Genomic DNA, 11,637 nt, shown 5'->3' on the forward strand with positions numbered 1-11,637 from the left:
TTCTCAGCAAGTTTAAAATATCAGTTTGAAACATTTTGATCTAATTTTAATCTCATTTTGATTCTATCTACCTATCAAATTTTCTGTTTATGTCCCCCTTGTTGATTAAGCAATAGGGCATTGAAGAGTTTTATATGGTATTGATAGTTTTTGTTGCATAGTATTTTTGAAATTTAATGATTATCTTTTCTCGACACCTTGACTTTTTTCGAGTAAAAATGAGTTTGATTTGTGTTGGGGAGGGTTTGTAGGGTTTATTGGGGTTTAGCTCAAGTTCCGGCTCATGTAAGGTTCAAGTAACTTGTTTGGGCTTAATTTAGTCATCAAGTGACACTAGGAGGGAGGTCATATGTCTTAATGGGACTGGATATAAGTTGATAACAACCTATGTGCTGGATAATGTTATAGGAGTATGCATTCTTTATATTGATGAAATCATCCCATTTCAACTCATTGGACTGATTTGGTTGTTTATCATTAGATAATGTCTTAGAAAATTTTAATGAGTGATATTTGAAATTAATGTTGATTGCTAAATTGATGAATTTCATTACGTCTTGAATTGTTTCTTCTATTTTCAAACAACCCCGTTTGGGGCAGCTTATTCATGGTAGTGGTGCTTTTGAAAACGCTACCGTCCAAATGACCTGTTGTTTTTGCATGAGGCTTTGATGTAGCCATTGATGTTTTGTTGCAAACAGTCCAACAACTACGTGTCAGATTGGTCATTTATCCAGCAAAAGCTGTGAATCAATTGTTTTCCAAATGCACAAAACAAACAGTTAAACAATTTATCCAAAACAGGGGCAGAATAGTTATTTATCTGAATCAGTTGTTTTTCAAACGCACAAACCAAACAATCAGTCAGTTTATCAGGATAAGTTGCTGATCAACAGATTATCAGAATAAGCTGTTTATCTGGATAAGTTGGATAAGCTGCAGCTGCCCCAAACAGACCCATGTGCCTTTAGTCTAGACTACGCTTCAAGTGCGTTAGAAGGCTGGTACATTGTGTCATAAAAAAAATGTTTGGAAAATTAGTTGATGAGCTATTAGGATTGCATGGTAGCCCAAATAATGTGTTTATAATGTGTATATTAATGTTATTCATCATCTTATTTCTATTAACATTTGTTATATAGTTATATGAGGTGAAAAATTTGATCGCCTTGCATAAGTGATGCAATTCAGGAGTCTTAGCTATAGTTATTGCATGGCCGGCCTTTATAAATGAAGCCTTCCACTATGTTTATCGCTTATGCCAAGTGTTTCTTTAGAATTTCAAGAAGTTTAGGGTATTTCTCTAAATAAACCTTGAATTTTTATTTGTTATTCGTATAGTTTGAGATTGTATTTTAAACCTGTCTGATTGTATTGCATTAGAAAAAATATTCTTATTTCACTTTAATTGACCTTTAAAAACATATTATTATCACACAAGAGTTCACAATATAATTGTATTATTTTAAAATTAATAAATTTAGCTAATAGTTTTTAATGTTACATGAAAAATGTTTTTAAATAAATTATTTAAAATTAAATTTTATTAAAGATTTGTGGCATGGAAATTGGTGAAAACGATTTTAATCATTTTGCTATATACTGAGTAGGAGATCCATATTATGTTATTATAGAAAAAAGGTTTGAAGAGGAATAATTCTTTTGATCCATATTATTCACATGTATGGTACATATATAGAGGGAAAACAACCCCTCCTAATTTACAAACTTACTAAATATCTAATCTAAACTAGGAAAGAAAATAATTTTAAAATAAGAAATAAAATAACATAGAATAGGAAAGTGATAAACTAAGCAAGAGTTTTTAAGTTGTCCCAATCAAATATTTTATGATCTTTTCAAATTTTCTTCAAATTCTTCTCTGATTTCAACACTCTTAAGTTGAGTTGTAGATGTTGTAGACCAAACTTAATATTGAACTTTGAGAAGGTGCTTAAAGGAAAAGATTTGGTGAAGACTAACTTGTTGGTGTGTTGAGATGTAGCTTAGCTGTATAATTCTTTTGTTAATCCTTTAAGAAATGAAGTGTCGATCAATTTAAATATGCTTAGTCTTGTCATGATGTACTAGTTTCTTGCTAAATATTGATAGTTGCTTTACTGTCACAATATATATATATATATAGATATATATATTGGCCTATTAAAGGTACATCCTAGTTCCCTTAACAATTTATGAATCCAGATTCCTTCATAAATTCCCAAGGCGAGTGCTCTATATTTTGATTCTGCACTTATTCTAGAAACAATCGCTTGCTTCTTACTTCTCCATGTCATTAGATTTTCTTATACATAAGAGTAATAACATATGGTGGGTCCTTCTGTCAATGAGTTCTTCAGTCCAACTAGTATCAATGTATAATTTCACATTTATGTTCCTAATTTTCTTAACAATTAATTTATAACCAAGAGTCTTCTTGAGAAATTTCAGAATTCTGTACACCATATCCAAGTGCTATTTATTTGGGTTATTCATTTGTTGACCCATAATACTAGCAGGGTATCCAATATCTGCATATGTGACAGACAGATGAGTTTTTCTACTAATCTTTGATATCCTTCCTTATCAACAGAGACACTTTCTTCTCCCCACTTTGATTTCTGATTATGATCCACTGGAGTATCAGTAGGCTTACATCCAATCATTCCTCTCCTTTAGTAGATCTAGATGTATTTCCTTTGTGATATAACGATGCATTTCCTAGACCTTGCCACCTCCATATCAAAAAAATATCTCGTGGTTCATAAGTCCTTGATTTTAAACTCCATGGAAATTAGTTCTTTGATGAGAATCGGTCTTTCATAATTACCAGTAAGAATCATATAATCTACATATACTATCAATTCAACAATATAACCTCCCTAAGAATATTTTACAAAAATAGTATGATTAGTTTGAATTTGACAATACCCATTAAATCTTATGGTTTTAGCAAACCTTTCAAACAACTCTTGGTAATTACTTAAGCCCATAGAGAGATTTCTTGATTTTGCATGCTAGGGGTTTGTTGGAATCATTCTCAATTCCTGGTGATACTCCATATACACTTCGTCTAAATCCCCATTCAAGAAGATTCATTTTTTTTTTGTCAAGTTGATGTAGCCCTCATTCCTTATTAACTGTTACTGAAAGGAGAACTTTGATAGTGTTAAGTTTGTAAATTGTCGTGAATGTCTCCTAATAGTCGATCCTAAAAGCTTTAGTGAAATTTTTTGCAACAATTATGGTTTTGAATCTCTCAATACCCCCATCAGCTTTGCATTTGATGTTGAACACCCATTTACACCAAACCAGCTTCTTTTACTAAAGGGGTTTAGTAAGAATAATCCATTTACCATTATGTTTTAATGTTCGAGTCTCCTCTTCAACTGCTTTCCTCTATTTTGGATTTTCAAGAGTTTCGTGAATGAATTTAAGAATCTTCATACTATCAAGGTTAAAAATAAAAGTTTTGTTGGATGAGAATAGATTCCCATAAGCTAAGTACTCTGGAATTGGATATTTAATGCATCCTTCCTTGTTACTAGCATCGAAAAAGAATGGGGATAACTCATGAGCACAAGACTCCTTACCCAAAGTTTCAGGTGAATACAAGCTCATGTTTTTGTTTGAGCTCTCTGTCCTTGGAAGTCGTCTTCCATCCGCTCAAGGTTTTTCTTTCTTCTTGTGTACACACAAAGTTCTTTGTTATGGACTTCAGGTTGGGTTAGTTGGTCATTCTCAACCAAGATTTTCTTATATTCTATTTTTTTTCCTAAAATTAGAATTAATTATAAAAATAATAAATTGATGAAATTCTATAAACATTTTATTATATTTTTTAATACTTTTCAAGCCAAAAGATAGTCAATTCCCCACACTAAAACTATAAAGTAAAAAAATTAGGTTTATCATGTTCTTAGCTATCTTATATTGATCGACACTATGTCAACTTTAATTTCTCTTCCCAACTGACTCTATTAAGACGTAGAAATTCTTTGAAGCCTTCTTAGAAAGAGCACCAAATCTTGATGGCCTCCTTTTAATGGGTCGAGCTCAAGTCACACCATTAAATGTATGAAGTCAAAAATTCCTTTTATAAAGATAATTATTATCCTCTTTTTCGTCTTCAAGTCTTTTCTGTCAACATTTATGTAATTTTGACTATGATTGTAATATATATTATCATTATTATCATTAAATAATGACAAAATTTATCACGAAAAAATGTTTCATTCTTTCAAATTTATTTCAAAATTGTTAATTTCTCTAGTAATTAATTAAAATTTTAACTAACTTGTCTCAATCATAGGCCCATTCTTCATAAAGTTTATTGTTAATATTTTTTTTTCATATAATTATAGTTTAGCTTAATTCATTGTTTCATTTTTAATATCTCACCATTTTAATAAATATCTAAAGTGTATATAAAATTTTAACATCTCTAAACTTAACTATTATCATTTAAACTAAATTATTTATTTTAACAAGTTTCTAAATTCTTGCTTGTATTTCATACTTTATAAATAACTTCCATTATCTTAAAAATGTGTTCTACGCTATTAAAATATTTTGTACCTAACACCATGATTTAAAAAATGCATTAAAAATAAAAAAATAAGTCCTAAAATTTTTATCAAGACAAATAAAATTCGTTTCAAACTTGAGAACATTGTATTTATAAGAATAAATAACAAGTTTAAATTGCATGCACTTTAAGAAAACATTTTTTTGTTAGTATAATTAATTAATGTTACTTTATTTTAGTTATGAAATTATCTGAATAATGCAATAATATAGTTCAAACATGTCGTAAAGAATTACTAGGTTTGTTTTATTATAATATTTTAATAAAGACTCTTAACCCTGAGTCTATGACATTGAAGCACGGAAGTGTACAATGCCATATGACTTTTGATGGGGAGTAAATATTACGTGTAGCGATTGCACATCTGGACGACAGTCCGAATGGGCCAAATACACGTCAATGTAGTCATATCCGAACCGTCATCCGAACGTGTTGTCCATCACAAGTAATGTTTTCTACTTGACGAGCCCAATTTCTAATAAGACATGAAAGCACAATTCAATTTTTTATTTTGGACAAAAGATTATTTGTATTTTAGTTACTAGTTCATTTTGGGAAAAAAAAATAGTTAAAAAAATAAATTATATGATAATTAAATTAATTCCGTTGGTAATTAATTTTAACTGGCCAAATACAGACCATCTTCCTTAGGATTTTCTAATTCGATTAAACCAAAATCAAACCGAACTAACTGAATTATATTTCAATCCAGTTTTAGTCCAATTCAACATCTTATTTGATCGATTTGGTTTAATTGGTTTAATAACTTTTTCGAGTGATCGAACCAAACCGATATATTGCAGGCCCCTTATGGTATGAAGGGTTTCCCTTGGAAAGTTATTTCAGCAGATTGGTTACCAGGCATAAAACTATTAACTTTGTAAATGAAAGAAGTATTTATCAAACATTACCCTCAGACAAGTATGAACATTCATCAATTTTGAATATCATTGAGTATGGATTCTTTCAACATAAGAAAGGCTAACACTAGTAAAACATTCCCTGCGTATCCTACTACACAAAATTTTTTACATCCGGAGCGTTCAGAGTCCAGTGAGAGTGTGCCACGTGGTAAGTGGGCCCCACCCCTCTAAAAAACATACCCAACCAGTGTATTGCAGTGGGGCCCACTTGCCACATCCACAGGACTCCGGACGCAAATATGCGTCCGGTGTCCTGATGCAATAATCGCTCCTACTACACAAACTGCACTAATCCCTCTCCTAAAAAAAAAGTAGTTACTAAAAAAAAAAGTTAGCAGATTCATATTTCTGTTGTGTAATTGGATAAAAAGAAGGCAGTGAAGTTGAAAGAGAAGGCCTTGAAGAGTTTCATTCCCAGCCCATGAGCATCTTTGTGACTCCCTCTACAATGTTGTTATAAACTGCAAGGACTCGTCATCACCAAGAAGAATTCTGTACACTTCCCACCCTCTGTCATTAACAACATGCCTGCCATTCTCAGCCTGGGGATTACAACCACTTTTTAGTTTCGAAACAATAAAAGAATAAAGATTGCTGAAAACTTTAAAAAAATGTGGTTGGGCTTTGATAATTATATCCAAAACTCAAAATTTTCAACGTGAGGATGACAATTTTCTTCAAATAAGCTCGAATCTTTACTTGCAATTGATTGTTTTCAATTCAAATCAACTTGAACTTGGCTCACGTAGATATCCAAATATTTGATTTCATGTCATGAAGTACTTGCATGAAACTTGACTCAATATCGGAGAGTAAAGGAATCATTGGAAACAATGAGGGAGAACAATAAAAAGCAATGCAAGGTTGTCAACGACTACAAAAATAAGAGATATAGAAGGGGGTAAGTAGGGAATCATAGGATGAGGAACTAATGTATTTCTTCGTTGATGCCTTGTGACTACCAAATGGAAACATTTGTAGAAATGTAAAGACTCCTTAGACTTAATAACTACCTATTAAACCCAAACACAATTAAAACTACCTATGCTTCTAGTCTTATTATGCTTGCTAGCCTATCGCCTAAGAGAGTAAATTCCATAAAAATACAATTAAAACAAATATCACAAATGTGTATCGCTGAAAGCCTGTTTTTAATGAATGTTGACAAACAAAATGTTGTTTCTTCTGTATAACAGCAGCTGACAATAAAACCAATGTATTAAAAGTTTTCACAAATAAGTTGTATTCTAACTAAAAACTAAACTTACAAAATAGCATTTTTACCGGGAAGATCCGAGCATGGAGCATTTTGAGGGCAAGGGTGACATCATGAAAAACCAGAGGACGACCCTTGCCAGATAATTCTACAGGATTTGCAACAAGAAGCTCTGTGTCAGGTTCACTATTTGCCACTGTCACACGGAGTGGTCTGTACATCTCCATTCTCAAACGATCACATAAAGCTTTCTGCTTACTGTTGTCGAGAATTTACTTCCCATCCATTTGCACTACAATCAAGTCAATCTCAAATCTCGCCTTCTGAGTTGAAAAGAAGCGCCCATAGGACAGCTGAAGGAAACAAATAACTAATAATTAAAAAAAAAAGGAAGATTTACAAACATACCACTCAAATCTTATGCTCATACATATTTAACACCTAAACTTAAAAGGTATCTTTTCACTTTTTAGAAGTTCAGACTTTGGTATTTTAATGGGATGCGGAAGATTTGGGTGGTATAAATGTAAGAAAATCAAAGTTTAGGTGTTAGATATGTAAATGCATAGGAAGTAGGTATGTAAATGCAGATATGTAAATGCATAGGAAGTAGGGACTAAGCATTCTAATCCAATTACCTGGACGTAGTAGTCTTTGAGAGTTCTCATTACATCATAAAGAAGACCATTGTGATCCTGACACAAGATTTGAATAAGACTGTGCCCAGGACTAAGTGAGTGGTGAGACCCCTTTGTCTCTTCTTGTGGAAGATCTAGATAGAACATTTCTTCACTTATTTTAGGCGGAAGAAAAGGAGACGCTTGCAAGCCTGCAGTTATCTTGCCACTCATTGTTTCAATTTCACAGCTAGTAATGAATTCCCCCAAAATTGATTTAAATTGATCACATGCCTCTTCCTTCCTCGTTTTGGTATGAAGAAGTTCCCTAAAATGTCCGAGAAAATATGTCTTATAAAAAATTGCAAATTACGAATCAACCTTGTCCACATTAAATGACAAGATTTAATCAGAAGCATGGTGCAGATTAGAAGATCTTCAGACAGGAATTTATGAAATAACTCAGAAATGGAGAAGTTATCGTGGTCGATTGATAACTTATGCCAACTAGAATTCCAATATCTTGAGCTCTCACTGTTTGTTTATGATCCAACACTGTTTTTCTTTATACGCGTCGCTATATTCTTATGTTTCTATGCAGTTAACATCCCTGTGTATTGTGCCTCTCTTCCTCACATTCTCTTCTCTCTTCTCTACTTGAATTGTCTTATTTGATAATTATTTCTAACAGACCCAAGACGATAATTTGTATTGTAAAGTTTATATTTAGTATAGAAAAGGACTTCTTAGGTTACTCTTTAGCACAAAAAATATTAGTAATGGGTTTATCACTCGTGGAGTTCATTGTATTGACGGGGCATTTACATATATAGACACAATTCTTCCGTATTTATATATCTCACACCAAAACTTTCATATTTACATACATAGCTCTCAAATCTTTAATATCAAATCAAAAATAGCACTATTACTGCATTTTAAAAGTGAAATACACCTTTTCATGTTTAAAACAACAAAATGTTATGTACATAGAAAAGTCTAGCTGTGAGATATGCAAACACATAAAAATTGTGTGCTACGTATATAAAATTCCCTATATTTATTTTCACTGATCAAGTATGACCAAAGTAGCATGTTTTGAGAGTTTTGGAAACACTAAAAGAAAAAAAAAAATACTATTAAGCTATTACTACATTTTAAAAGTGAAATACACCTTTTCAAGCATAGGTTTAAAACACCAAAATTTTATGTAAATAGTAAAGTTTAGGTGTGAGATATGCAAGCACATTAAAATTGTGTGTTACGTATATAAAATTCCCTATATTTATTTTCGCTAATCAAATTTGACCAAAATAGCACGATTCGTGAGTTTTGGAAAAACTAAAAAAAAGAAAATAATACTATAATCAATCGAATGAAATTTATTTTGTTAACAACAATCTTACATACGATATACAAGATAGCTTAGAATGACAAACTGTGACATTAATTTCTCTTCATTTTATCAATGATTTCAACCATAAAATAGCCTCTAAATGACAATAAATCTGATGAACAATTAGACATAATCAAAATAAGACCAATTTTATTATTGCAATGGTTTTCTACGTATGGCACTAATCAAATAATTGACTACTACAAATAACATAACATTTTTTGCTCGCACAAAATAAAATTATATTTTAGATGTTAATGAATCAAACAGCCCCTTAATGACTTAAAATCATAGTTGGGTAAAGGTTACATGCATGTAACAGCCACATTTCTCACATGTGTAATGCTGGAAAAAGAGATGGCATGTAATTCAAAGAGAGAGTTTATTTAGGTAACCGAAAAGATATTGATAAGATTTTACAAAACCTTGTGTCAGTGATAAAGAAGAGATCCATCACTCTCCCATCTGGAATGGTTGAGACCCTTACTTTTAGGATCGTGAGCTCCAACTCACACAAAACTTGTGTGACATCTGTCAAGCGACATTTCAAACAAGACTAGCAGTGGCAAAAACTTTTAGCTTTATGAGAAATACTTGCTTCCAAGCAAGGCCTTTATGGGCTTGGAAGCAAAAATGAAAGATGAGTACAGCCTTTAAACCCTGGAACAGACTACCAACAAAAAGAACCATAACCAAACATGAGTAAATGCCAGGGAAGTGGATGAATAGCTGAGATAGAGGGGTCTATGATAGGGAGAACAACATGAAATATTTACTCATATTCAGAAAGTGAGATAAAAAGCACACCATGACAATCAGGATAGCTTCCAAGACACATAGAAGAGAGTTACCTATAATGAATTTACATATATGTAGTGAAAATTCACAATATGAAAGACATTAAAACCATTCTTCCAAAGAAAACAAATTAGCCAAAGAAAACATAAAAGACTACAACATTTAAATATGAAAAAAAAAAAAAATACAACGAAAAAAATTCAAATTTATCAAGAAGGTTATGGCAAATAAGGTGGAATTAGATGGATACAACAATGCATGTACCTGTTCAATTTTTATTGAAAAAAATCTGAAAAAGGAGAAACCGGAATTTCAATCGAGATATACAATAGAAATAAAACTTCCAAAAACCGGCAAATTTCAGAAATCCATCAAATGACACGATTACATAACCAAAAAGAGAAAACGTAAGATCAAATTAGAATTTTACTGAAAACAAACAGGAAATTTTCCATTTAGCTTCAAAGGGTAAGTAGTTCTAGAAAATTACCATGAACAATCCATTCCCATCAAAGCACCAAAACTTAAGCAGATAAACTAGTAGCTTCTGATCCATTAGCATCATCTCCTGTGACAAATATTGATAATGACACAACACGGAAGGGCAAACACTTAGCAATCACTTCTTCAACAATCCCCACCTTGTTAACTTTCCTCCTCTCCCCAAAGGAAAAAAATTGCATACGTCCAGCGCACGAGCGCTGTGTACGTCATCCAATGGAAGCACGACACATCAGCAAAGCCGGTCCCACCGCGCAGATTCTAAATATTCCCCGCATGACCCGTTGACCTTGGCCCACACGGTACATATGAGGGTAATACATGAGCAATAATCGACCCGTAACTGCTCTGTAATCACCCCGTTGGATGCTGCAGTACAGCCCCAATAACCGACTTGTAACTCTGAGAAACCGCGGACCCTCGGTACCGCGGCTGTGTAACTGCGCGGTAACCTCCAGATAATATGAACCGCGCGTGTAAAGTTGTGGTAACCTCCAAAGCCCTGTACCGCAGTTTTGTAACTTTGCGGTAACCTTCAGACCAAATGTGTCGATCGTATAACGTTGCGATAACCTCGATAGCCTATATACCGTCTCAATAATTCCCAGTAACCATCGTGTAACCTTCGTTTTACGCCCGCAAAATGTACTGCTTAAATGCCCGTGGTAAAAATTTAGTAAGAATTCTTTTTCGAAACAGGGTTGACGTTTTCGTTCGCGCCTAGGGTTGCCTTCCTCTCGAACGTTAAGGTACTGTTTAAGGTTTCGCATTTGGATTCTCAAGCAAGATTTAAATGGAGGACATCGACAAGACTACGACCGTGTTTGAAGAGGCAAATGTTGCAGTTTGACGAGGCAGAGAAGCCGGACGTGGAAGAGGTCAAGAAGCAGGAGGTCTAGCAGCCAAAGCAATTGGCGAAGGGTGGGCGTAAGAAGAAGGATTTACAATACTCTAAGACGGAGGGCACCGAATCTATTAAGAAGCCCCAAGCTCTTTCTAGGTATTTTGAGAATTTGTTTTTTTTTTCCGTAAATGTTTCATTATGGTTTGTTATTGTGATCGTAAATATCATTGTGAGTTATAAAACTTTGTTTAAAGTTTAGAATATTGAAGTTTAGAGATTATTTCTTTAAAAAAATTTTAACGTTTATATGATATTAAACTATTTTGTTGCATTCTAGGTTTTCTAGCGCAAAATCAATGAATTGCATCTGCAGTACGATAAGCTCTTGATAAAGTCCGACCAACCATCAACGACCGCACATTGAATAAGTTGAAAACCATGAGCTTGGTTCAGTTTTTTTAACTCTCTTCGTACCCTCAGGATCATATTCTGACAATGCACATAATTAGCTGTTGGGATATTGATCGAATGACAGCTGGGTGAGAAAGAGCTCAGATTTGATGCTAACCAAGTTGACTTCCTGATAGGCATGCCCAATAGAGGATCACCCGCATGCTGGAAAAAAGTTCTATTATGTAGCACAGATTCGAGATAAATGAAAACCGAACTTATCAATTTTTTAGTCAGGGCAGTCGTCTGATCGCTTTATAGAACATTAATAAAGTTTTTATGGACTAATTTAATTTTTCCTTCA

General features: G+C 33.0%; 1 pseudogene; it reads right to left on the bottom strand.

Annotated features, from left to right (window-relative positions):
* Nucleotides 1–5,504: 5,504 nt before the first annotated feature.
* Nucleotides 5,505–11,182, bottom strand: LOC110019146 (annotated as a pseudogene).
* Nucleotides 11,183–11,637: the final 455 nt, after the last annotated feature.

Source organism: Phalaenopsis equestris, unplaced genomic scaffold (genome assembly GCF_001263595.1).
Source record: "Phalaenopsis equestris unplaced genomic scaffold, ASM126359v1 Scaffold000051, whole genome shotgun sequence".
In the NCBI taxonomy this organism is placed as follows: domain Eukaryota; kingdom Viridiplantae; phylum Streptophyta; class Magnoliopsida; order Asparagales; family Orchidaceae; genus Phalaenopsis; species Phalaenopsis equestris.